Genomic DNA, 27,138 nt, shown 5'->3' with positions numbered 1-27,138 from the left:
AATGTATATTTCTTGTCTATTATCATTTACACTATCAAATATATATATGAAGGAATTAGCTATAACAAAGGTAAGGGAATAATTACAATATCAACTAATGGAGGCAAGGAGAGATTGTTGCCATAAGGGTGAGAGAGCCGTTGGAGAGAGCTGTTGGAGGTAGAGAGTTGTTGAATGTCCATGGGCTTGAGCCCATCGTAATAGGAAGCAAAGGGGTACTTTAACTAATATTATGAACAAGGTTGAAGAACTACAACTCAACATCACCCATACTAATACCATGACTATTGGGGAAGACACACATGTTACAACCATTGTTGCCCAGGTATATATTTTACTCTTAGTCTCGCATCTCTACTGTACTTTTGAATAATTATCTATCGATCTAGAATAAATTTCGGACTCATTTTTTTAAGAAAAAAATGGAAGGAAATGAAGATTGGGGAGACGAATGTTAGAGATAATCATTTTAGAATCAAGTCATACTAGTAATATTCTTTTAGAATCAAGTCATACTGTAGTCTGTATTTGTTTAGAGGTCCAACCTCGGCCAATGGAGCTTGGTTTTGTACTTTTGTTCATATAATAACTCAATATTATGTTTTAGTTGATCAAAATGAATGTTTTGATTTCAAATATTTACATAAATCCTAAAAATTATTGATTCCTGCTTATTTGGAAAAATACGTTTTTTGGTACGCATTTGGAAAAATACGTTAAGATGGAGTTATGCTTGATAAATTGCACTCAATCATGTCTTACTCTTGTAGTTAAGACTTAAGAGGGAGGTATATATTACTAACAATAGGTCTCAGTTTTAAATCCTCTTCCCATCTGTTGTAATACGACTACAGATTAAGTGCACGCTTCGTTAGATAAGAAAAAAGAGAATAGATTTATTGACCATTAATATGCTAACTAGTGTAGAAATGAACAGTTTTGTTAGATGACAATATTAGAGATTATAACGATTAATTTACTTACTTAATTTGTAACTAGTTTAGATCCCGTGCGAATGCACGGATTTTTAGATCGTGATATATAAAGAAATTAACATATACGGAGTAATAATTAAAGTTTTAATTTTGTGTTAATGGTCGACAAATAAATATAATATTTAAGATACAGTTTTGGTTAAAAAGTAATTATAATATGAGTAAAATATATAGACGCCTTACAATCTAACATATACCGTATAAATATTCACACGTAAAATAATAGATAATTTAAAGTTCTTTGGTAGAATATATTTTGTATAAATATTCACAAATAAGAATTATATATAAGGTAGGCCAACATTTCTATGGAATATAGAAGAAGCAAAAATATTAAGCCCAAAACGTGAGAATAATTACCTAACATATTAAGGACTAATTTATAGCTGAAGTAATTTGAGCGGGAAAATTCTTAAATTCGCCTATTCTTTTAGTAAATAGAGGATTTAATGATAAAATCTATGATTATTAGAGTCAAGTTAATTAGCAACTTAGTTTGGAATTTAATATTTATGATCATTTATTAGTAAATAAAATAGAATTTTTTGGAAACTTTTTTTATAAGACGGGAAAGTTTATAGTTGTGTTATTCTTTTAGTATATAGGAAATTCGGGCAAATTCACATATTGAAGGAATGGAGGAAATATACGGTCTTCTAATATACATATTGTAATAATAGATTCACTCATTATGTCATTCTTTTAGCTATAAAAAAAATTCACACATGTACTATCTTGACAGTTAATGATAATTTTGTTAATGAGATATGTTGGTCAAATGTGCTATTATCCCCATTTGGTATTTAAATTTGTTATGAGTAAATACAAGAGTTTATATACCTACACATAGGTCAAAAGGAAAACCTAAAATACTACAAAATAGGAGAAAACTAAGCTAACAACTAACAATAAGATTTACAGTAGCTAACAATTAGGAAGACTAATATCAAGAAGTTAGTTGCGTAAGATATTTCCAACAATTAAGGAGTTGGTTGATGTATATCTTTGACATTCCCGCTCAAGATGGACGGTCTTTGACGGAGTCCAATCTTGCTAGATAATTCAAAAAAGCGCGGTTTGTGAAGCGGTTTAGTTAACGTGTCTACCAACTGATCGGTGCCATTGATATGTTGTACCTGAATGGAGCCTTGTCGAACCTGTTCTTTGACGAAATGAAACGAGAGTGCAAGGTGCTTCATTCTAGAATGGAATACAGGATTCGCTGAATAGTTCGTGGCACTCAAATTGTCACAGAAAATCGTGGGAGCATGGAGTTGAGTTAATCCAAGCTCTTGGAGAAGCGAGTGTAACCAAAGCAATTCGGAAGTAGTGTTATTTATAGCACGAAATTCCGCTTCCGTCGAGGATAAAGATAGGGCCCGTTGCTTATTGGAAGACCATGAAATTAGATTTCGACCAAGGTAGACTAGGTAGCCGGAAGTGGACACACAATCATTTGGATCGCCTCCCCAATCCGCGTCACAAAACGCATGAAGACCGAGAGGGGAGGACTTCGTGAATTGTATGCCCAGGTGAAGTGTGCCCCTAAGATAACGGAGGAGTTGTTTGAGAGCAGACCAGTGAGACGAGGTGGGGTAATTGAGGAATTGAGCTAGTTTATTGACGGGAAACGCAATGTCGGGTCGAGTAAGTGAGAGATATTGAAGACTACCAACGAGGGCGCGGTAGTCAGTCTCATTTTCGATTGGTTGGGAGGGTTCTTTAACTAGTGGAGGGTGGGATAACATGGGTGTAGAGGCAGGCTTGCATTCTTGCATATTGTATTTATGCAGTAGGTCGGATAAATACTTGGTCTGATTTAAATGTAAGCCTTGTTTGGTGGGTGTGACTTCAATTCCCAAGAAGTAAGACAACGGTCCTAAATCTTTAAGGGAGAATTTGGCCGAGATTTGTGTATTAATATGAGATAGGTTCGGTCCAGTGACGATAATATCGTCTACATAGACGAGCACAAATAGTCGAGTGTGTTCGGTGTTGTAGATAAATAAAGACGTTTCTGAGATAGAGTTTTTAAAACCAAATTGAATGAGATAGTTTTTGAGTTCGGTATACCATGTCCTTGGAGCTTGTTTGAGACCGTAGATGGCCTTGTTGAGCTTGCAGACGTAATCGGGTTTGTCGGAATTCACAAAACCATGGGGTTGTGTCATGAATACCGTGTCAGTAAGATTCCCTTGAAGGAACGCATTGTTGATATCAATTTGATGTAGGTGCCAACCATTTCTTACAGCGAGAGTAAGAATAAGGCGTATTGTGGTCGGTTTTATGACGGGACTAAAGGTCTCTGAATAGTCAATGCCGGGTCGTTGATGGAACCCTTTAGCAACTAAGCGGGCTTTGTGTTGCTTAAGACTGCCACCGGGATTATACTTAATTCGAAATAGCCATTTACATCCAACAACATTAGGAGCAAGGTTACGTGTTACGAGTGTCCATGTTTGGTTACGGAGTAGCGCATCATGTTCATCAACCATTGCAGCTCGCCACTTAGGATCAATGAGAGCTTGCTTGGTCGTAGTGGGAGTAACATGAGAGCTAGGTAGGGTCGCGGCTTTGGCATACTTGGGATTGGGTTTGACAATGTTGTTGCTTTGTCGGGTAATGGCGCGGGCAGGAGGTGGTGGAGGAGGCGGTGGTGGAGGTGTTGGGCTGGAGGCAGAGGAGGTGGTGGATGGAGGCGAGGTGGTAGTGGGCGAGGGTGTAGCAGTGGGGGTTTGGGTGGGGGTGGTGGTTTGTACTGGATGTGGAGGCGGTAGTGGCAGGAGAAGAAGGAGGGGAGGTCGTGGCAGGGGAAGAAGGCGTGGGAGATCGTGGGGAGGTAGGGGGGATTGAGGGGTGGTCACGGGTGGTAGGGAGTCGATAATTGGGATGGTAAGGTCACACCATTGAGAGGGAGAAAGTGAGGATGAGACGGGTTGTTTTACAAGATCAGAATATGGAAATTCGGTTTCAACAAACCTCACATGTCGAGAAGTGTAAAGCTTTTTAGTTGAAGGATCAAAGCACAAATATGCACTTTGGGTGGTGGAGTAACCAACAAAGACGCAGGGGGTGGATTTCGGTTCAAGTTTGTGATTTGTGTACGGTCGGAGCCATGGGTAACAAAGACATCCGAATGAATGAAGTTTTTGATAATTAGGTTGTTGTTGAAAAAGGAGTTTGTAAGGGGTTTCATTGTGAATGGTGATTGATGGTAGGCGATTAATAAGGTACGTAGCAGTGGAAAAAGCATAGGGCCAAAAGGTCATGGGCAGCCGAGCATGGGTAAGGAGTGCGAGCCCAGTTTCAACAATGTGTCGGTGACGACGTTCAAAGAAACCCGTTGTGTTCGGGAGTGTGTGGTGGGGAGGTTAAGTGTGTGACTCCATCGTCAAGGAGGGAAGGGTTTAATTTCTTGTATTCGCCACCGTTATCAGAGTAGAATTGGCGAATAGGTTTGTTAAAGAATTTTTCAATTATGGCTTTAAATCGATGGAATGTGGTGAATGTGTCGGATTTTTTCTTTAATGGGTAGAGCCAAAAATAATGGGTATAATGATCAACAAAAATAATATAATATTTGTAGGAGTCATGGGACATAATAGGTGCGGTCCAAAAGTCGGAGAAAATAAGGTCTAGAGGGGCGTGTGATACAAGGGAAGAGACGGAGAAAGGAAGTTTGTGACTTTTATTAATTAAGCATGCATTACAGTGCGAAAATTGGGAAATGCGAAAATTAAATTGCGAACTTAATAATTTTAAAACAGCAATTGAAGGGTGTCCTAGACGATGGTGCCACAAGGTGCTCGAAGGGTTGACAGCTACATGGGCTCGGGGTTGGGAGGTTGGAGGAGTCCACTGGTATGAGCCGTCGGTGAAGCGGCCATGGAGGAGAACTCGGCCTGTTTTAAGGTCCTTGAAACAAAAAGAAGAGTGTGAGAAACAGGCAAAAGCATTATTATCTTTGCAGAATTGAGATACGGAAAGTAAAGGGCGAGAAATCGATGGAACTACAAGAACATTAGTAAAATGAAGGGTGTGAGAGAGAGTTGAGAGAGAGAATGAACCATGGTGAGTAATGGGGAGAGTTAAGCCGTCCCCAATTACTAGATCGTCTGGTCCATCATAAGCGGTGTAAAGCGCAAGTGTGTCAAGATCGTTGGTTACATGATGAGAGGCCCCGCTATCAATGAGATAAGAGGTGGAGGGTTGGGTCGAGGTAGTAGCAGTGTGGGCATAAGGGCGAGTTTGTTTCTGCGGTGGTGGTGGGAAGACAACATTGGGATAATCGCGTTTAAAGTCGGGACAATCCCTAATGACATGACCAACATCCCTACAATACTGACACTTCGCTTTAAAGGGTTTAGGTTGGGAGTCGGGTGTGGTAGGGCTACGGGTTTGGGTTTGGTGGTGATTGTGGGTACGGTTTTGATGGTAGTGATTGGGTGGGTTGGATTGGTTAAAGATGTTTGCATATCATAAAGCCAATCGACTACGAGTGATTAAAGATAAAGACTTGTACCCTATATCACTCGATTTGAATGACTCTCGTAATCCAATGGTATTTAGACGGATCCACAAACCATAGATCTTGAGTAAGGGGTGAGGGTACGTGTTGGGAAGCCCATAAGAACACCCAACCCCGCCCGTCAATAACGGCCTCTACTAAGTCAAGTGTCAGATTTCAAACAAGGTCATAGCTACTACGACATATGATATGCAAACATCATTTTAAAACCCTAACATGTGACAACAATTTCTATGTCGTTTTAGATGCAACTAAACTAACTTTGTCAAAGTTGTAATTTAGCATGCGGGTTGATTAATCTAACAACATACAAAGCAAACAAGGCTTAAAGGGGGAATGGGGGAGCCGTTGGGATCTACCTATTACAACCCGGGCATTTCATGCCGACACAACGAGAAATTAGAAATACAACTCGATCTAAATACAATTGCTACATACAAAACCGTACACGATACATTACACGGCCATTCGGCCTAGAAAACCGTGCACAAGAGAGGTGGCCCACGGCTTACATGACTCACGGCCTTGGGTCACTCCTCGTGATGCGTGCTTTCGCTTAATCTCATCGAATTAGACATAGGGCTACGCACCAAAGCATGCATTAGCATAAATCGGGCCATGTCGCTTTAAACAACATGCGATTTACTACGCTCTTACTTGCATTGGGACACAACCATCTAACCAAACAAGACTAAGGTTTTTGAAAGAGGTTTTGACTCAATAAAAGAAAGCTAACTTGAAACGATAAAATACAACTCGATGCACAAACGATAGATTACAAGCGACAAAACAATAAAGAACAAACAACATAAAACAAACGAAATGAGAAAAGGCACGGCCACCCTCACGGCCTAAAGCCACGTCCACCCTAGTTCCTAGGTTAGATTCATTAGGTTCGATAGTGATTGCGAAAAGGGATAGGAAACAAGTTAGAAAACGAGTTAGAAACAACGTTGATTGATTGGAAGGATGTCGCACGAAGGTGTATTCTACACGGCCTAAGGGGTCAAATTAGGTCACAATATCATAAGATTAATGCTTACTCGTCGAGTGTTAATAGGAAGGTGCTAATCACGCACTCCTATGCTAGCGAGAAATCAAGTGATAAGAAAGATGTATTCAATTAGGTTATAGAATTGTTAATTGATTTTAAAAGCTATGTCGATGCCACCTAACATGTCTAATTAGGTTATTAAAACGATCGAATGTCGTCTAAATACGTCATATGTTAACAATCAGAGGTTAAACTAACATACAACGGATCCTAGGGTGTGTCGAATTGGCCGAAATAACAAAGGGGTCAAAAGCGAAGAGCGAAGTTAGAAATTCGTTTTATTTATGCCCTACCTTGAACACGAGGATATGTAAATGAGACGGGGGTGTACGACCGACTGATGTAGCGGTTTCTTTTCCCATCTCAAGTCAACGCGGGTGTTCATGGTGGTACTTTAACTCATACTCGGACTAGACTAGTTTCATAGTTAATTAAACAATCGATAAACAAAAACGATAAACGAATAAAACAAACTATAAAAGAACAAGCATAAAAAACGAAATAAAAAAGGAGAAAAAGGAGGATTTGATGCACCCTTAACCTACATGTATCGTTGACACCGTCTTGGGTCATAATCGATGGTAGATTTTATCTCGAGAGGCTGTCGTCGACGAAGAAACAAAGCAAACACGCGTTTTTTGACAAATCTAGACAGCAACTTTCAAACGATGATTTCTCCCTCGTTTCACGACGAAAATTCGATTTAAAAGATGTTTTGAAAACTAGAAAGAGAGGAGAACAGAGATCTTAAAGCAACCCCTGCTCGTTTTGGGTTATTGGCCACGAAAAACGAGCACAAACAGAACTGGACAGACACAAGAACAAACCAAAAAAGTGTGTATAACACTCTGTTTTTCGAGGGATTTCGTGTACTCTCAAGGGCAATTTGGCTCGTAAATCTTTGTCTAATGTGTAGATGAATGTTATGTGGTTAATTAGGAACAAGAAAATCGAGTTTTGATGGAGGTTTGAGGGAGGAACGAATTTTTTTTCGAGGAGGACACACAAACAGTTTCAGTTTGTATGTCGGTTTTGTGGAGGGTTTTTGAGAGGCAATTAGGGTTTGTTTCTGAGGTTTAAAGCTTGTGAGTGAAGGTAGGATGTATGGAGAACTTAGAGGAATGAATGTATGGTGAAGGGTGGGTATTTATAAGGAGTTAAAGTAGGGTAAAAGAGAGGAGAGAGGCAGACGGGCCTGCTCGTGCATAGCTGCTGTCCAGCAGCTTTGGGGGGTTTTCTAGGGTTCGTATGGGGGATTTTCTTGGTGGTTAAGGTAAGGTAATATGGGTAGGATATTAGGGTATGGGTTAGGGTTAATGGGCACGGGTTTTGGTGGTGTTTGGAGCGGGTTTTGGGCTCGGGAGTGAGCTGCAAAACAGGGGGGGCTGTTTCGTGTTTTGCGGGCTGGTTGGGGGTGATTTGGGATGGGATTTGGGCCGTGGTTAAGGGGGTTCGAACTGGGGTGGATGGGTAGAGGCTTAGGTTGGTTAGTGTACTCGATATTCGTGCCAACTCGTAAAGGAAACGGGCTCAAAAATCGAGCTATAATCGAGCTCAAAAACGCATGTTCAAAACGAGTTCTTTTCGATTTTCAAATCGATTTTTCAAATCAATTAACACATTAAAATAAATGATTTTTCAAACCAAATATACTCACAAAATGATTTTTCAAATCAAATATTTATTTTATTTTCAATAAAATAAACTTGGGAAAATAAATTCAAAATAAAATAAAATAAATTGAATTTACCTTAAAAAAGCTTTAATTTAAATATCATTTAAATTAATAAAATGAACTCACTTAAAAAAAAAACATTAATTTAAATATCATTTAAATTAAATAAAATATTTCATCGACGACGCCCATTCTACATCGTAAAACGAGCTCCAAATAATGACACCTAAAGAATACATGAGTCCTATCATCATCGGGTGTTTGTCGGGTTCTCTATAAATTCCAATATCGACGGATACGGGTATCTACAGAGCCCCCACTTTGACTGAGGCTTGGACAAGGCGAAAGTCAAAGTATACCCCAGGTCCCTTTCGACCTGAGGATTCTTCGGGTCGTTTATAGTCCATTAGACTTGCGTATATAAGCTCACTTGACCATAAGAAGAGATCATACCTGAAACTTCGTTGGGGATTGACTCTTGCTTCTGTTGTGTCAAATTATCGTCATTGGTCATCGACCCATAAATTGCATATATGGTGGATTGAGCCTTATCCTTAGGCGCCTACGTATCCGTTTCTGACGGAATCAAACCCGCGTCGTAGTTCGGCCACTGCTGACACATGTGCCCAAAGTTTATCATCTGCGGCATTTGTCCAAAATTCATCATCTCACGACACTTGCCCAAAATTTATCATCTGGGCGTGTGCCAAAATGGGACGGGACTTTCCGAGGAGGTTGCCGCCACTTTCATCATTTGCTTTCAGCTAAGGAATTCCTCCATTTCATACTCTTGTATTGAATTGAATTCTTGGTGGATGTCATCCTTTACATCTTGATAATGGTCTCTGAAGCCAACGGCTTCAGAGCCCCCTGATTTGAATGGCTCTAAAGTCGAAGACTTTAGAGCCCCCAGTTGAAGCATATCCTGCTATATTTGAAGCACAAAAAAAAATGTACGAGCAATAATTATCACATAAGCATATTTGGATCATCGATCTTGAAATTGGATTATTTGAAATACTGGGTCATCGACCCGAAAATTGAATTTGAAAATTTTGAATGATTGGGCCATCGACCCAAAATTGAATTTGAAAATTTTGAATGATTGGGTCATCGACCCCAAAATTGAATTTGAAAATGTTGAATGATTGGGTCATCGACCAATTTAATTTGTCATCATTTAGAATATTGGGCCATCGGCCCTTCAAAAATTGAATTTTGAATTTTTGAATTTCAAAGGATTGGATCATCGACCCACAAGGATTCCACTACTTGGATCATCTATCCACAATTCGCAAAAAGTTTTTGGAATTTTGGGAATTTTGAAATTTGAAATTTTTGAAATCGAACCTTGATGGGTGAGCATGAAATATGACTCAGACACTCTGTATGACTCGTAAACCACGTGGGCGTAGCCCGCTACCGTAAAACAAAAAGGAAAATAAAACCCTAAGTGTGCACGGGCTTTAATTCAAATATGGACTTCTTTGGGGTAGAAATGTAAATTGGCCACTCTGGCGCCAAAAGATGGCAAATGGGAATCACAAGGTCGTCGAACTTGGGACGGAGATATCGTATGACATGGGCGTGCTCCCGAGGGCACATGGGAATCAAGATCACTTGGCATTGACAAGGTGGATTACACTCACGGAGCAACAACGTTGGCTTCGCCCAGACACTAAACACAGACTGATTTTATGAGAACACTTAGACATCACACATGACTTTTGTTGGGAACATTCCGTCACTCTTCTCCTCGCCTCCTTTCTTTTCAGCGAGTTTCATCATTTCTTGCCACCGCCTTCTTTCTTTTCAGCGGGCTTTTACTAATTTTCTTCCACGCCTTCTTTCTTTTCAGCGGGTTTTTCATATTTTCTGTTCCCAACACAAACCTACATCTATATGACTCGACATCTTTGCCTAAACCGTTAGATAAAGCTCATTCTGAGACTTGATACTATTCATCCGAACCTATATCCTCATCCTAGCCTACATCGAGTGCTAAGACCGACTCAAACAAAGGTGGCTTCATTTAGACTTGGTTAAGACCCATAAGAAACCGACAATATGACAACTTGGATGATGGGTGGATTGAATCCCTTATTCTGAAGGACTGCCTACGTATTCGCGTGGAGCGAAATCAAATCCGACGTAGTTCGATCTTGGTGCATAAACATGGCATTTTGATTGTGTGTACACACTCAAAGGTTTCACCTAAGGTATCATGTCGTATCCCATTCTAGCCTGTAAAGTACCGTTAAATCCCGTGTTTGGGGTTAGGTGTAAAAGGCTTAGATCTTCTGGGATGTGGAGCTTGGTAATAACAAGTTGGAATGGTTAACCATCATTCTGAAGGTTTGTTTTGTGGTGCTAAGGCCAAGGGCTATGGCTGCTGAGGTGATTGGAATGGGTGTCTCGGGTTTGATGAACCACGAGTGCAAATGGGTTGAAAAATGATGTGGGTTCAAATTTCCATGTCTGGACCCTAAAGGCTGGGTGTAACAACACAAGCGGAATAATTCTCAAAATTCCCGACTATCCCTTTGTAACTGTCTCAGGAAGGACTTAGAGGGTAAAGAGGTTACTACTTAAGCTTTTGGGCTTCGCCCATTGAACTTCAATTATGGGTACTTGACTTGACTTCTGGCCCGTGTAACTTCGACATTCAACCAAAAGCATTCTGCAATAACTTCAACATCTTTTTTTCTTTTTTTTCTTTTTTTTTCTTTTTCTTTCATCACTTTCTTTTTTCATCTTTTCATTTTTTTTTTCATCTTTTCATTCTTTCATCTTTTTTCTCTCTTTGAAAATGATCTTCTATTCATTCTCTTAGTCATAAATGGATACACCTTGAAAACTGGGCTTCGCCAACTAATTTGGGTAAGAACTAACAATTCTCTGTTAGAACGGGTTGATATCTTCTCTCTTCGAGATGGGATGATTTTGTGGGAAAAAGCTTGCCTTCCATCATCGATAGGGGAAGCAAGGAGCTAGTCCGGGTTCGTCATAGAATCATCTAAAAGCTTGTCACAAACATTGGTTCAGATGGAGGTTTTCTACCGCCAGACATGGAATAGGTAAAGGAATCAAACACGGGATCCTATTGCACCTTACGTTTTGAAACGGGACATATTTCTACCCCAGGGATGCCTTTGAGTGTGTTGTGCATGTTATCATGTTTCCGGAATGATTGAGGATTGAAAACAAGACATATTGGGAAACGAAACTGCAACCTTTTATTGGAATGGCAAAAGCTTAACAGACTCAAAGGAACGATTCCTAGGACACACCCTAGGTCATCGCGGGACAACCGACTCAACTTCAAGAAAAGAAAGTCCTAGACTCGACTCGACTAAGAAAAGAAAACAGATCCCGACTCATAATTTTCAAATCTAGTTTTGAGCTTTCCCTTGTTCAGTTGTCAACTTAGATGCTCGGCTCTTGTCCTTGATCCCTGTGATGGTTTGCCTCCATCCCGAGGTAGTCCTCTAAGGATCTACGCTAGTGATGGAGGTTGGTGAATCGAATTGTCTTTTATTAACTTCGTTAATAAGAGGAGTACATTCTAGAGCAAGACTCCCGACTTGAATTTCATTCTTCGGGTTTGGCAAGAATTCACAGCAATCCACAAATATTTTCCCGATGAACACCTCTTTCAAGTGACATGGGCGTATAAGATGGGAATAATCGACATTGTCTTCGACAGAAACAAAGTTAGTGTGATCGCCAAATGGATTGGTGATGTTATTGGGTTTAACAGTTGGGATCGGGAGTGTTCCACTCTCAATCATGTCTTGAATTTCGTGCTTCAGTCGATAACACCTTTCAGTATCATGGCCTTTCCCTTGATGAAAGGCACAATAGGCATTTGGTTTATACCATTTACCTTGTTGATCAGCGGGAGGGTCCGGAGTTGGACCAATAGGCTTCAGCTTTCCTTGGGCTATGAGCCTTTGGAGAGCGTATGTATAAGTGCATCCGATATCGGTGAATGCACTAGGTGTTTGGCGCTGCGACTTCTTCGGTTGCCCTTCTAAGAGATTGATGGCTTCATCAATATGGGTCGTTGCTGGGGCTTTTGTCTTAGATGACGAGGCCCCTTGGTATCCTTTTGGCTTTTCACCTTTCCCTTATGACATCATCTTCTACCTTTATCCCGATTCTTATCAATTCTTTGAAAGAGCCAAAATTCTGTATTTCATAGCATTACGGTAAAAGTGTCGTAGATTCTTTACGAACTTATCTACCATTTCAACTTCATCGGGCTTCTTAGCTAGTTTCACGCTTTCAGCGCGCCATCTTGCGAGGAATTCAGGAAAGCCCTCTTTTTCCTTTTGTGTCATAACCTCCAAAGTTCTTATGTTGGTTTGAATCTCGACGTTGTCGACATAGTGCTTACGTAACTCCACCGTAATATCTTCGAAAGTAGGGAAGTTCTTAAGGTCCAGTTATAGAACCACGCCTTCGGTGTTCATCCGAGAGATTGAGCGAAAATTTCGGAGAGCATGTCAAGTACTCCCTTCGATGCTAAGTACCCCTTATAGGCCTTAACATGGTGGACTGGATCTTCTGTGCCCTTAAACTTTGGGATGTCGGTGAGTACCATGTTCGTGGGCAACTTATCCCGAATCGGGGCATAGGCCCTAGCATTCTCATAGTGGATGTTCTTCCCCGGGAGAGTTTCGACGGTCTTCGATGAACTTGAACCGTTTCTCCGGATCGGTCGAGGTGGGGTAAATGGAGGGGAATCTTCAACCAACTTAGATTCAATTGCATCCATGCGGGTCATCATGAGGTTCACGGCTTGATAAGCTTGTTAACAGCATCTTCCATTGCTTGACGTCGGGTTTTTGGCGGCCTTTCTACAAGAAAACCCCGTCCTGAGTCAATATTTAAAGTAAGAGCCCCCGCACACTTAAGGACACGACCCCAACTTGACTCAAACAAAGACTCGACTTGAGATTGACTAACCGGAGGTTCGACTCACGGTTGGATCTAGACCTTGGTTCATTTTAGACTCGACAAAAACGACATGACTCAAACTGTCATAAATCGGTTATAAACCGGACTCGGTGTGGCCAAACCCGTGATTGGACTAACACAGCCCATAGGTTCGGGTGAAACGCCCTAAATGGCCTAGCTTGGGCGTTTTTGTGGACTATACTAGACCAAAAGGTCGACCAACATGACTCAAGGCCCAAGAGGTGAGCTTGGGTGACCCAACAAGGTCGTGTTCTAGACTCTTAGAACGAAACACACCCGGCCTAACACGGCCATGACCCGGACACGACTTGACGCATTTCATGCTTGGTTGAGGTTCGAGAGGCACTTTGGATTGATTTTGAAAAACGAAAGATTGATTCGAAAATGAGATTTGAAATGGGCAGCATGCCAGCTATAAAAAGCTCATTTTGGGCCGAAAATTCTAGTCCTATTTGGGCAAAGATTCCGCGTTTTAAAACCACGCTATTTTGAAAGTAAGTTGTTCAAAAGTTCGGTTTTGAAAAGGACATGGGAAATTTCGAAAAGACTCGGGAAAACAATTTGCACATTGCCATTCTCATGTTATAAGGATGTATGCTCCTAGACATTTCTAAGTCTCGGCAAGTCTTCTACAAGAAGGTATATGCCCTCCATCCTTTTGCGGTCTTATAGAGCAAGGTGTCTTAAGGTAGAGTACCTAGAAGATCGTCCCCACCATCAAGAACCACGCGAGGTGAAGTGGAAGCGAGCAATGTGCAGCTTCCTAGCATAGTGGGACGTCGCCCCCACGCATCACGAAGAAACGCTGGGGCGGCCCGGCAAGTCCTTAAGGGTTTATGCATGAATCGTAGCACTATGAGTAATGTTTTACTTTCCAACACTTTCTTTTCAAGTTTCACCTCGGAGGAAAAGACCCTAGAAACAAAGTGTAACTAGTCCTCTTTTCCCAAATGAGTCGCCAAATCGTGGACAAGGCCCTCGGGAATCTGCTGTCCGCGGGATCCACACTAGGCATAATTGACTCGAGGTTCTTTCGAATCGAATTAAGACATATTAGAGTCGCCACCAAGTTTTTTGGGAACTTGGAACCGTTCAAGTCAACTTTACACCTTTCATCGAAAAGCATAAAGCCAATCGACTACGAGTGATTAAAGATAAAGACTTGTACCCTATATCACTCGATTTGAATGACTCTCGTAATCCAATGGTATTTAGACGGATCCACAAACCATAGATCTTGAGTAAGGGGTGAGGGTACGTGTTGGGAAGCCCATAAGAACACCCAACCCCGCCCGTCAATAACGGCCTCTACTAAGTCAAGTGTCAGATTTCAAACAAGGTCATAGCTACTACGACATATGATATGCAAACATCGTTTTAAAACCCTAACATGTGACAACAATTTCTATGTCGTTTTAGATGCAACTAAACTAACTTTGTCAAAGTTGTAATTTAGCATGCGGGTTGATTAATCTAACAACATACAAAGCAAACAAGGCTTAAAGGGGGAATGGGGGAGCCGTTGGGATCTACCTATTACAACCCGGGCATTTCATGCCGACACAACGAGAAATTAGAAATACAACTCGATCTAAATACAATTGCTACATACAAAACCGTACACGATACATTACACGGCCATTCGGCCTAGAAAACCGTGCACAAGAGAGGTGGCCCATGGCTTACATGACTCACGGCCTTGGGTCACTCCTCGTGATGCGTGCTTTCGCTTAATCTCATCGAATTAGACATAGGGCTACGCACCAAAGCATGCATTAGCATAAATCGGGCCATGTCGCTTTAAACAACATGCGATTTACTACGCTCTTACTTGAATTGGGACACAACCATCTAACCAAACAAGACTAAGGTTTTTGAAAGAGTTTTTGACTCAATAAAAGAAAGCTAACTTGAAACGATAAAATACAACTCGATGCACAAACGATAGATTACAAGCGACAAAACAATAAAGAACAAACAACATAAAACAAACGAAATGAGAAAAGGCACGGCCACCCTCACGGCCTAAAGCCACGTCCACCCTAGTTCCTAGGTTAGATTCATTAGGTTCAATAGTGATTGCGAAAAGGGATAGGAAACAAGTTAGAAAACGAGTTAGAAACAACGTTGATTGATTGGAAGGATGTCGCACGAAGGTGTATTCTACACGGCCTAAGGGGTCAAATTAGGTCACAATATCATAAGATTAATGCTTACTCGTCGAGTGTTAATAGGAAGGTGCTAATCACGCACTCCTATGCTAGCGAGAAATCAAGTGATAAGAAAGATGTATTCAATTAGGTTATAGAATTGTTAATTGATTTTAAAAGCTATGTCGATGCCACCTAACATGTCTAATTAGGTTATTAAAACGATCGAATGTCGTCTAAATACGTCATATGTTAACAATCAGAGGTTAAACTAACATACAACGGATCCTAGGGTGTGTCGAATTGGCCGAAATAACAAAGGGGTCAAAAGCGAAGAGCGAAGTTAGACAATTGTTTTATTTATGCCCTACCTTGAACACGAGGATATGTAAATGAGACGGGGTGTACGACCGACTGATGTAGCGGTTTCTTTTCCCATCTCAAGTCAACGCGGGTGTTCATGGTGGTACTTTAACTCATACTCGGACTAGACTAGTTTCATAGTTAATTAAACAATCGATAAACAAAAACGATAAACGAATAAAACAAACTATAAAAGAACAAGCATAAAAAACGAAATAAAAAAGGAGAAAAAGGAGGATTTGATGCACCCTCAACCTACATGTATCGTTGACACCGTCTTGGGTCGTAATCGATGGTAGATTTTATCTCGAGAGGCCGTCGTCGACGAAGAAACAAAGCAAACACGCGTTTTTTGACAAATCTGGACAGCAACTTTCAAACGATGATTTCTCCCTCGTTTCACGACGAAAATTCGATTTAAAAGATGTTTTGAAAACTAGAAAGAGAGGAGAACAGAGATATTAAAGCAACCCCTGCTCGTTTTGGGTTATTGGGCACGAAAAACGAGCACAAACAGAACTGGACAGACAAGAACAAACCGCGAAAACAGAGTGTATAACACTCTGTTTTTCGAGGGATTTCGTGTACTCTCAAGGGCAATTTGGCTCGTAAATCTTTGTCTAATGTGTAGATGAATGTTATGTGGTTAATTAGGAACAAGAAAATCGAGTTTTGATGGAGGTTTGAGGGAGGAACGAATTCTTTTTCGAGGAGGACACACAAACAGTTTCAGTTTGTATGTCGGTTTTGTGGAGGGTTTTTGAGAGGCAATTAGGGTTTGTTTCTGAGGTTTAAAGCTTGTGAGTGAAGGTAGGATGTATGGAGAACTTAGAGGAATGAATGTATGGTGAAGGGTGGGTATTTATAAGGAGTTAAAGTAGGGTAAAAGAGAGGAGAGAGGCAGACGGGCCTGCTCGTGCATAGCTGCTGTCCAGCAGCTTTGGGGGGTTTTCTAGGGTTCGTATGGGGGGTTTTCTTGGTGGTTAAGGTAAGGTAATATGGGTAGGATATTAGGGTATGGGTTAGGGTTAATGGGCACGGGTTTTGGTGGTGTTTGGAGCGGGTTTTGGGCTCGGGAGTGAGCTGCAAAACAGGGGGGGCTGTTTCGTGTTTTGCGGGCTGGTTGGGGGTGATTTGGGATGGGATTTGGGCCGTGGTTAAGGGGGTTTGAACTGGGGTGGATGGGTAGAGGCTTAGGTTGGTTAGTGTACTCGATATTCGTGCCAACTCGTAAAGGAAACGGGCTCAAAAATCGAGCTATAATCGAGCTCAAAAACGCATGTTCAAAACGAGTTCTTTTCGATTTTCAAATCGATTTTTCAAATCAATTAACACATTAAAATAAATGATTTTTCAAACCAAATATACTCACAAAATGATTTTTCAAATCAAATATTTATTTTATTTTCAATAAAATAAACTTGGGAAAATAAATTCAAAATAAAATAAAATAAATTGAATTTACCTTAAAAAAGCTTTAATTTAAATATCATTTAAATTAATAAAATGAACTCACTTAAAAAAAACATTAATTTAAATATCATTTAAATTAAATAAAATACTTCATCGACGACGCCCATTCTACATCGTAAAACGAGCTCCAAATAATGACAACTAAAGAATACATGTGTCCTATCATCATCGGGTGTTTGTCGGGTTCTCTATAAATTACAATATCGACGGATACGGGTATCTACAGTATGAGCCGTCGGTGAAGCGGCCATGGAGGAGAACTCGGCCTGTTTTAAGGTCCTTGAAACAAAAAGACGAGTGTGAGAAACAGGCGAAAGCATTATTATCTTTGCAGAATTGAGATACGGAAAGTAAAGGGCGAGAAATCGATGGAACTACAAGAACATTAGTAAAATGAAGGGTGTGAGAGAGAGAGTTGAGAGAGAGAATGAACCATGGTGAGTAATGGGGAGAGTTAAGCCGTCCCCAATTACTAGATCGTCTGGTCCATCATAAGCGGTGTAAAGCGTAAGTGTGTCAAGATCGTTGGTTACATGATGAGAGGCCCCGCTATCAATGAGATAAGAGGTGGAGGGTTGGGTCGAGGTAGTAGCTGTGTGGGCATAAGGACGAGTTTGTTTCTGCGGTGGTGGTGGGAAGACAACATTGGGATAATCGCGTTTAAAGTCGGGACAATCCCTAATGACATGACCAACATCCCTACAATACTGACACTTCGCTTTAAAGGGTTTAGGTTGGGAGTCGGGTGTGGTAGGGCTACGGGTTTGGGTCTGGTGGTGATTGTGGGTACGGTTTTGATGGTAGTGATTGGGTGGGTTGGATTGGTGGTAATAGCGGGGTTGGGTTTGGGCATAGGTGCGAGTTGCAGCGTGCGCCGATGGAGCAAAGGTGGTGGCGGAGGGTTTGTGCTTGACAGTGAGTTCATGTTGAATCAATTTCTCATGAAATTGTTCAAACGAAATGGGAACATCACGGGCTCGGACCGTATCGATGACGGACTTGTATAACTCGGGATCAAGGCCACTGATAATTTGGGAAGTGATGTCTTCGGGATCCATTGGCTTCCCGAGTTGGGCTAGTTGAGTGGTACATGCTTTGATGGCAAGCATGTATTCGGAAACAGTTTGGTCACCAAGGGTTATGTTACGGAGTCGATCCTTAAGTTGAAGGATATGACCGCGTGACGGATTGGCGTAAGTGGTAGCAAGGGTGGTCCATGCTTCGTGGGATGTGGTAGCGTCAAGGAGAAGGGATGAAACCGACTCATCGAGGGTGCCAGCAACGACACCGAGGATGAGTTGATCTTGTCAGAACCAAGTATTGTAGGCAGGGTTGGGTACGGGGTCAGGGTTTGGTTTAGCATCGGTGGGGTTTGGGGTCACGGTTTCAGGCGGTTGTGGGAGTGTGCCGTCAAGGTATGAAAAGAGGCCATAGCCTTTAAGAAGACGGGTTATTTGGTAGCTCCATGAGCGATATGCGGTGGCCGTGAGTTTGGTGTAGTGAGGAAACGAGATTGATAGGAGTGGTTTGGTGGGTTCGTCAATGTTCGGGATGAAGTTGTTGTTGGATGCCATGGATGAGTCGAAGAAAGGAGGGTGATGGCAGGTTGTATGAAAGTCGATATTAGGATCGATGAAGAACCTGATACCATATAAGATAATTGATTGAGTTGATGAATAATTGTATATTAATATGAGTAAATACAAGAGTTTATATAGCTACACATAGGTCAAAAGAAAAACCTAAAATACTATAAAATAGGAGAAAACTAAGCTAACAACTAACAATAATATTTACAGTAGCTAACAATTAGGAAGACTAATATCAAGGAGTTAGTTGCGCAAGATATTTCCAACAATTAAGGAGTTGGTTGATGTATATCTTTGACATTATGTTAGTTGCCATATAATCCTCTCGTCTAAATCATATGTTTACCTTTGATTACAGTTCTACTTACAAAGAATATAATAAGTAAACAAATGATTAAGACGGAGGAAATATACTGATAATTATGTGAAGAGGGTCAAGGGGATATAGTCATTAATTTGATGAACCAACCTATATAGGTATGAATTTAATTAACTGATACTTCTTGTTTACATGCAGATGCAACCACGCTTTAACTTAACAGTAGAGGATGTCGTGAGAGATCTGCGTTCGATTTTCTAGTAGAGTTGTCTTACTCGTTTCTTTCTTCGCCTTTAGCAAATTTGGTTTTGTTAAAATTCCTAAGCTAGTTAGGTAAATTTGGTATACTATATCACCGTACACCTTTTATCTTTTATGTTTTCTCATCTTGGTACTGTTATTGAAATTGCAATGGTGTATCTTTTATTTTAATTTATATGGAGTAGACTTTTATGTTTTATTTGGGTTAAAAATGTAGCTTAGCGTTGTAAACAATAATTATAGGATCTTAATTGCAGCGATAATTACTGATAGATACATACATGGAGTAGTCATTAGATCTGATGAGGAGATTTCTTAAGAACAATAAGAAGATGAATCCTAATGTTTTGCCTTCTCCTGCCTTCCTTAGTCTCTAATTCTCTTTCTGTGTGTTTTCATTCAATTAATATGAATTAGGTTAAAACCACAAACAGGTGTGATCTATTTATATAGGTGGCAGGAGGGGCTTAAATAGATAAGCGGGCCTAATATGTTAATGGCCTGTAAACATTAACTGTAATCCACTAATTCTATTACTCCAAAAAAAACCCGAAACATTATTTCTAATCGTTTCTAATTAAAGTGACTGACATCAGTAATTAGGTCCACATAATAGAGAATTAATAATTCTTACATTCTCCCACTTGGACCATATCACTACAAAAAAAACGTCTCGATGCGACGGACACGCTGCGACGGAATAATAATCCGTAGCAAATTTAAACCTGCGACGGACACTGCGACGGGCCTTATACTCTGCGACGGACTTGCGACGGGCTTTCTGTCGCAGCCCATTTTCCCAGACCGCCAAATTTTCTGACATGGCGGGAAGGTCTGCGACGGAATTTCCGTCGCTATATTAAAATAATATTAAATTCTGCGACGGAAATTCCGTCGCTGCATTAAAATAATATTTTTCCTGCGACGGAATTTCCGTCGCGGACTTTCTAAAGTGTCCAAATTGTACAACTCTAAACAGTGGAAAAATAATATTTTTATTCTGCGACGGAATTTCCGTCGCAGAATTTAATATTATTTTAATTTCGCGACGGAAAATCCGTCGCAGAAATTCTTTATACGGGCTGCAGCGTAATCCTTCTTCCTCATTATCACTCTTCAATTATTTCGTCTCCCTCAAAAACTCCGTCTCCCTCAAAAACTCCCACCACCACTCCCACCACCACCACTCCTACCACCACCCTACTTCCCAAATCACTCCTATTTCTCCTTTCCCTTTTCCCTTTTCCCCTTTCTTCTTCTTTCCCCTTTCTTCTCCTTTCCCCTTTCTCTTTTTTTTTTTTTTTTGCCACCATTGTTCCGCCTTGTTGTCCGCCGCCGCCTTTCTTTCCGCCGCCGCCGCCTTCCTTTGTCTCCTTCTCTTATATTAAGGTTTGTTTAATTAATTTTACTTTTTATTAATTAGGGTTTATGGTTATTGTTTTGATTAATTATGATTAGTTTAGGATGCTTAGTATTATTAGGATTGTTTAGTTTAGTTGAAAGCCAATTTAGGATATTTAGAATTGTTTAGTTTAGTTGAAAGCCAATTTAGGATGTTTAGGATTGTTAAGTTTAGTGAAATTTAGTTAAAAGCCAATTTAGGATGTTTAAATCAATTTTATAATGCTTAATTATGTTTTAGGGAATTATATTTTTGGTTTGCATGAATTGAGCTAAGTATTTCAAAGCTCTTTTAAATCGATTATAGTTGATGGTAGTGAAATTTTGATGTAAATAATTAAATAAAATGAGGCTACTCGACATTGAAGCAATTTTGAATTTATCTATTGCTCATAATAATAGAGAGAAAATTTCATAAAAATGTTAGAGTAGTTAATTTAGTTTAGTTAAAAGCCAATTTATGATATTTAAACCAATTTTAGGATGCTTACTCTACTTTTGCTTAGTTTTATAAGGTTTATTAGTAATTATGAAGTTTGTTTTGATAAGTTGTGTTTTTTTGTGTCATGTTTATTTTTTTTACAAATATTAATTTATCTTATGCTTGTGTTGTGATTGTTAATATATTTATGACCTAGTACCCGTTCAGGGATTACACATTAGGTGTAATTCTTGAATAGTCCCCGTTTTGGGACTGTCTTTGAATCTTTTATGCCATTTAGGTGGTAAATACTCAATTTTTTTCTTGATTGTTATGAGACAAAATTTGGTTGACATTTCCTTTAATGTTCTCCGAATACATATGTAGAGTGAGAATTCATTCTAAATAATGTATTTGGAGAACTGTAAGGAAGTGTCTTTGCCAATTTTTGTCTCATTACAATCAAGAAAAAAAATTGGGTATTTACTAATGGTATGAAAGATTCAAAGATGGGTTTAGGTTGGAGAGATAAGGACCCCAATACTGAAAGTATTTTTTTGCAGGTTGTGGTTGTGGTTGTTGTTGTTGTTGTTGTTGTTGTTGTTGTTCTTGTTGTTGTTGTTGTTGTTGTTGTTGTTGTTGTTGTTGTTGTATGAAAAATTCAAAGATAAGTTTATGAATGCTCTTACCATTTTTATTAATAATTTTTATTTACTAATATATATGTAGATTTGCAATGAAGAGATTAGAACGAAACTGGATGTATGAAAGGTTGGATTCCAATAAAAAATTAAGGAAGGAATTCGTAATAGGGGTTAATAAATTCATTGATTATGTTAAGCAACAAGACGAATTCATTAGAAATAAAGAAATTAGGTGTCCATGTAGTAAGTGCAAAAATAAAAAGTTTTTAGTTGAACAAGAAGTACGAAAACACCTTGGTCTAAAGGGTTTTTGTGACAACTATTATGATTGGGTGTGTCACGGAGAGAAATTCCCCGTTGAGGAAGAGGAAATGGCAATGCCCTCTGACAATCCTTATAGGGATATGGTAGAGGATGCGTTGCGCGATAGCATTGATCAAATTAGGGAAGAAGCTCTTAATGCCGAGGTGGTTGATGAATCTCCAAATCCCAATGTATTAGCCTTTTTCAAATGTTAAAACGTGCCGAGCAACCCGTCTACGAGGGATGTCGACTCTCATTGCTACGATCGGCTGCAAGGCTTGTCGCTCTGAAATGTGAACACAACTTAGCCCATAAATGTGTAGATGGTTTCACGTCACTCATGGGAGACCTTCTTCCTCAAGATCATATTTTGATGCGTAACTTCTATGAAACCAAAAATGTTCTCAAAGCTCTTCAACTTCCTCATGAAAAGATAGATGCATGTTTTAATGGATGTATGCTTTTTTGGATGGACGACGCTCTTCTCGACAAGTGTAGAAAATGTGGTAGAGCTAGGTACAAAAGTGCAAAGAATGCAAATGGCAAAAGGGTCCCCGAAAATTTTTTAAATTATTTCCCAATAGGGCCACGTTTGCAACGAATTTATGCCACAAAAAACCTCGCGGAACAAATGCGTTGGCATTATGAAAACCCCCGAGTTAGTGGGACAATGTCTCATCCAAGTGACAGTGAGGCGTGGAAACATTTTGATCATCTTCATCCTTCTTTTGCATCTGAGCCTCGGAATGTTAGACTTGGACTTTGCACCGATGGTTTCTCGGCTTTTGGGCCATTCGGGAACACATATTCATGCTGGCCGGTGATGCTTACACCTTACAATTTACCACCCTGGCTATGCATGAAAAGACAATTTATGTTCTTAACATTAATTATTCCTGGACCAAAGAGTCCCAAACAAAACCTTGATGTCTATTTACAGCCTCTAATTCACGAGTTGAAGCAATTGTGGGACACGGGATTGTTTAAATATGACGTGTCTAGGAAACAAAACTTCGACTTAAGAGCCGCACTCCTATGGACGATCAACGATTTTCCCGCTTATGGCATGTTATCCGGTTGGTCAACCGCTGGTGAGAATGCATGTCCATGTTGTACGAAAAAGAGACTAAATCGACTTGGCTTGACAAAGATAGCGAGAAATGGAGTTGGTTTGATTGTCATAGACAATATTTAGACATTGATCATACTTTTCGCAAGGATAAAGTCCACTTTCGAAAAGGAAGAATAGAGAACGATGTTCTTTGAACGAGGTTATCGGGCGAACAAGTGTGGGAATGTGTGAAAGATTTACCAAAAATCGTGGATGCGTCTGACCATGAATTGAAGACGGTTAAAGCGAAACGAATTGGGTGGTGGAAACAAAGTATTTTTGGGAGCTTCCATATTGGAGCACACTACTAATTCGACATAACCTTGATGTCATGCATATTGAGAAAATTTTTTTCGAACAACTAATTCACACGGTGATGGATAGAAAAGACAAGACAACCTTGAACCCAACTGCACAAAAAGACATCTTACAACTTTGTTCAAGGTCGCGAAAGGTGGATTCAGATCGTTTTGAAAAAGAGCGAGAAGAAAGTCTTGTGTGATTGGATATGTAATTTAAAGTTTCCAGACGGCTATGCTTCAGATTTGAGAAGATGTGTTGATATGAATGAGTTGAAGCTACATGGCTTGAAAAGCCATGACTGTCATGTGTTTATGGAGCGTTCTTCGCCGGTTGCTTTAAGGCACCTTCTCCCTAAAAATGAGTGGAATGCCATAACTGAGATTAGTCAATTTTTCAGAGACTTGTGCACTTCATCAGTACAAATTGAAAAAATAACAAGTCTCGAGAAAAATATTGTCGAGATAATCTGCAAATTGGAAAAAATACTTCCACCTTCATTTTTTAACTCAATGGAACATCTGCCAATTCATTTGCCATATGAAGTGAAAGTGGGTGGTCCTGTGCAATATAGGTGGATGTATCCTTTTGAGAGGTAATATCAATATCTTTTACGAAGCCTTCTAAGGTTATTACTTAATTTCATTCATTCTTAACCAATTTTTTTGTAGGTTCTTGAATCATCTGAAAAAAAAAATTGGAAATAAAGCTCGTGTTCAAGGGTCATTATGCAACGCATATTTGCTTGAAGAAATAGCAAATTTTTGTTCTTTTTACTTTGAAGATCATATAGACACAAAGGCAAAAGACCTTGACATAGGTCAGAAAAAGGCGAAGTATTCTACCTTGCCCGCACTATTTCAAGATCATGAGGGCACTACTTCTGGAAAATGCCGTGAAAGATTTTTGGAAGATAACGAATATGAACGTGCACACCTCTATGTTTTATCTAATTGTGATTCTGATGAGTTGAAACGTATGGAAAGGTAGGTGAAAATTTTTTTAATTTTAAACGTTGTTTCAAGTAAAACATGCAAAAATTAATTCAAATCTTAATTCGGCATTTTTGAATAGGTTGTTTGAGGATTACATCAAAAGAGAATATCCTGAGGTTTCTATGGCCGAGGATATTTGGAATAAATTTGAAACAAAATTCCCTAACTGGCTTAGAGGTCAAGTAAGTAAATAATATATATTCTATAATGCTTATTTAAATTATATTATTATTTGGTAAATAATTGGTTCATTATCATTAATTTTAGGTAAATAATTTAAAAGATCCAGTTGTAGTTGCCTTAGCAAATGGACCTTCAAAAAAAGTAAGAACATGGAAGCGTTATTCCATCAATGGATACAAATTTCGAGCTTTCATAGATGGGAAAGATTTGGAAAAGTCTACAATTAACAATGGAGTGTGTGTGAGTTCGACTGAAGGAGCTGACTACTATGGAACCCTAAATGAAGTTGTTGAGTTGTCTTATACTCAAGAGAAAAACCCTTACAACGTTATTTTATTCAAATGTAATTGGATAGATAACTCGAAAGAGGAATGCAAGTACATAAGGAATATAAACTTGTGGATGTTAATCGGAGCAAAAAATTTCCAAAATATGACCCATTTGTATTAGCATATCAAGTGGAACAAGTTTGCTATGCTCCTTATCCAAACATCAAAAGAGATAAAGATCAGTGGTCAGCAGTATTTAAAATAAAGGCAAGATCATAAGTGGATGCTCCTACTGATGAATCTATCTTTCAAGAAGATGTTAATAATGGTGATACAACATTGACAATAATTGAAATAGAGGATGAGAATGAAAATATGGAGGAGGAACAAGAAGAAACTCAAGGAGATGAAATGCAAGTACAGAATGATGATATGCAAGAGGAGGAAGATGAGGAAGAGTTAGGAGAGGAGGCTTTGAAGAAGTATTTAGAAGAAGATGATGATGAGGATTTTTTAGAATCGCTTTTTGAAAGCAACGAAAAGACTAATTTAAGTGATGATGATGATGATGATGATGATGATGATGTCTAGGATTTATATTAGTTGTAGATGTTTTGTACCCTTTCTTTCAATCTTATTACTTTGTTGGTACTATTAGTTGTAGATGCCGTATGGCTTAATTTAATGAAATCTAGTTTGTTTTCATTCAATCTTACTTTGCCAATTTCTTATTTGGTAGCTATTATTTGATTATTTGATTTCTTACTTTGCCAATTTCTTATTTTGTTGCTATTATTTGAAGCTTTGATTTCTTACTTTGCCAATTTCTTATTTTGTTGCTATTATTTGATTATTTGATTTCTTTCTTTCCCAATTTCTTACTTTGCTAATTTGTTATTTGGTTGCTATTATTTGATTTCTAACAATGTTGAAGAATTTAGTTGGTTTCTATGGCGTCGAGGAGACGAAGACATGGTAGTAATAGTAATGCAGGAAACCAAGGACAGGGAAACGAGAATGAAGAAATACCAAATAGCTTGACAAAATTCCTCTTGATTCTCTTGAGCAAGAAGGCGTTTGGTAAGTATGTTATTTTTTCGTAATTAATTATTTTTATAACGATTTATATATATATATATATATATATATATATATATATATAAATATTTATTATCTTCTCATTCTTTTTTTTCAGGTTCAGTAATGAAAAAGTTGTGAGCTTGATATCGGATACTATTGGATGCAACTACAAAGAACATGCTCCTAATTGGAAATCAGCGTCATCTACTCTAAAGAAGGATTGGTGGAATTGGTTTGAGGTATTAGCAATTGTCATTTAATTTAATACTAGGTATTTTATTTATTTATTTTATATTTATTTACAATAAAGTTTATTTTCTAACTTTATTTTTTATTGAACAATGGCGTGTTAGTTACGATCCCCGTGACAAGGCAAGGGTTAAGAAGGCTTGGGAAGATGCCATGAAGACCCGTTTACGGCAAATGATTTATCGAGCTTATCATAAGGAAGAGCATGAAAAGCCGGATTGGATTAGTGTTGACTTGCACCGTCAATTGAGGAATAGACCACTTGAAGATCCTAGTTTCACGCCAAGATCGGAGCAGAATTCGGCCAACCGTAGGTCGGGAAGTGACGAGAAAGGGAAGGCGTTGGCTACTCACGTAATGGGTCAAAAAACACTTTGCAATATATGGACTCAATGGTAATTTCTTCACTTTTTTTTTTAACTTAGTACCTTTTTTTTCTTTAACTTTATTTAAAGTTACTAATTATATTTAACAAGTATCAAAATTGCAGATTGATAAAGATGGGAAAGGAGATATTCCGTCCGCTTTGCAAGTGTTGGAGAAGACAAGGAAGCATAGCACAAAAGGATGGTTATCCAAAAAAACTGGTCAACTCTTCGTAAGTTACTAAAATTATTTAATTTTTAACTCATTTTTTCAATCATGATTATTTAGTAGATGGTATCTAATCTTTCGTTTTTTATTGATATAGGGTAAAATCATCACAAAGAAAACTCAAACCGTAGTCAAGGGGTCGAGAACATCGATGATAATGAGATTTATATTGAAGAACATGGAGGATTTGATAAGAAA

The 27,138-nt window shown here is 39.1% G+C and overlaps 1 long non-coding RNA gene across 1 annotated transcript; it reads left to right on the top strand.

Annotated features, from left to right (window-relative positions):
- Nucleotides 1-207: 207 nt before the first annotated feature.
- Nucleotides 208-19,505, top strand: LOC141646281 (uncharacterized). The gene is made up of 2 exons (XR_012545476.1): nucleotides 208-325; nucleotides 19,328-19,505. It is a non-coding gene; the product is annotated as an uncharacterized LOC141646281 (long non-coding RNA).
- Nucleotides 19,506-27,138: the final 7,633 nt, after the last annotated feature.

This window comes from Silene latifolia, chromosome 3 (assembly GCF_048544455.1).
Source record: "Silene latifolia isolate original U9 population chromosome 3, ASM4854445v1, whole genome shotgun sequence".
In the NCBI taxonomy this organism is placed as follows: Eukaryota; Viridiplantae; Streptophyta; class Magnoliopsida; order Caryophyllales; family Caryophyllaceae; genus Silene; species Silene latifolia.
Note: the sequence above shows the minus strand (reverse complement) of the source record. Positions and strands in the feature narration are given on the sequence as shown.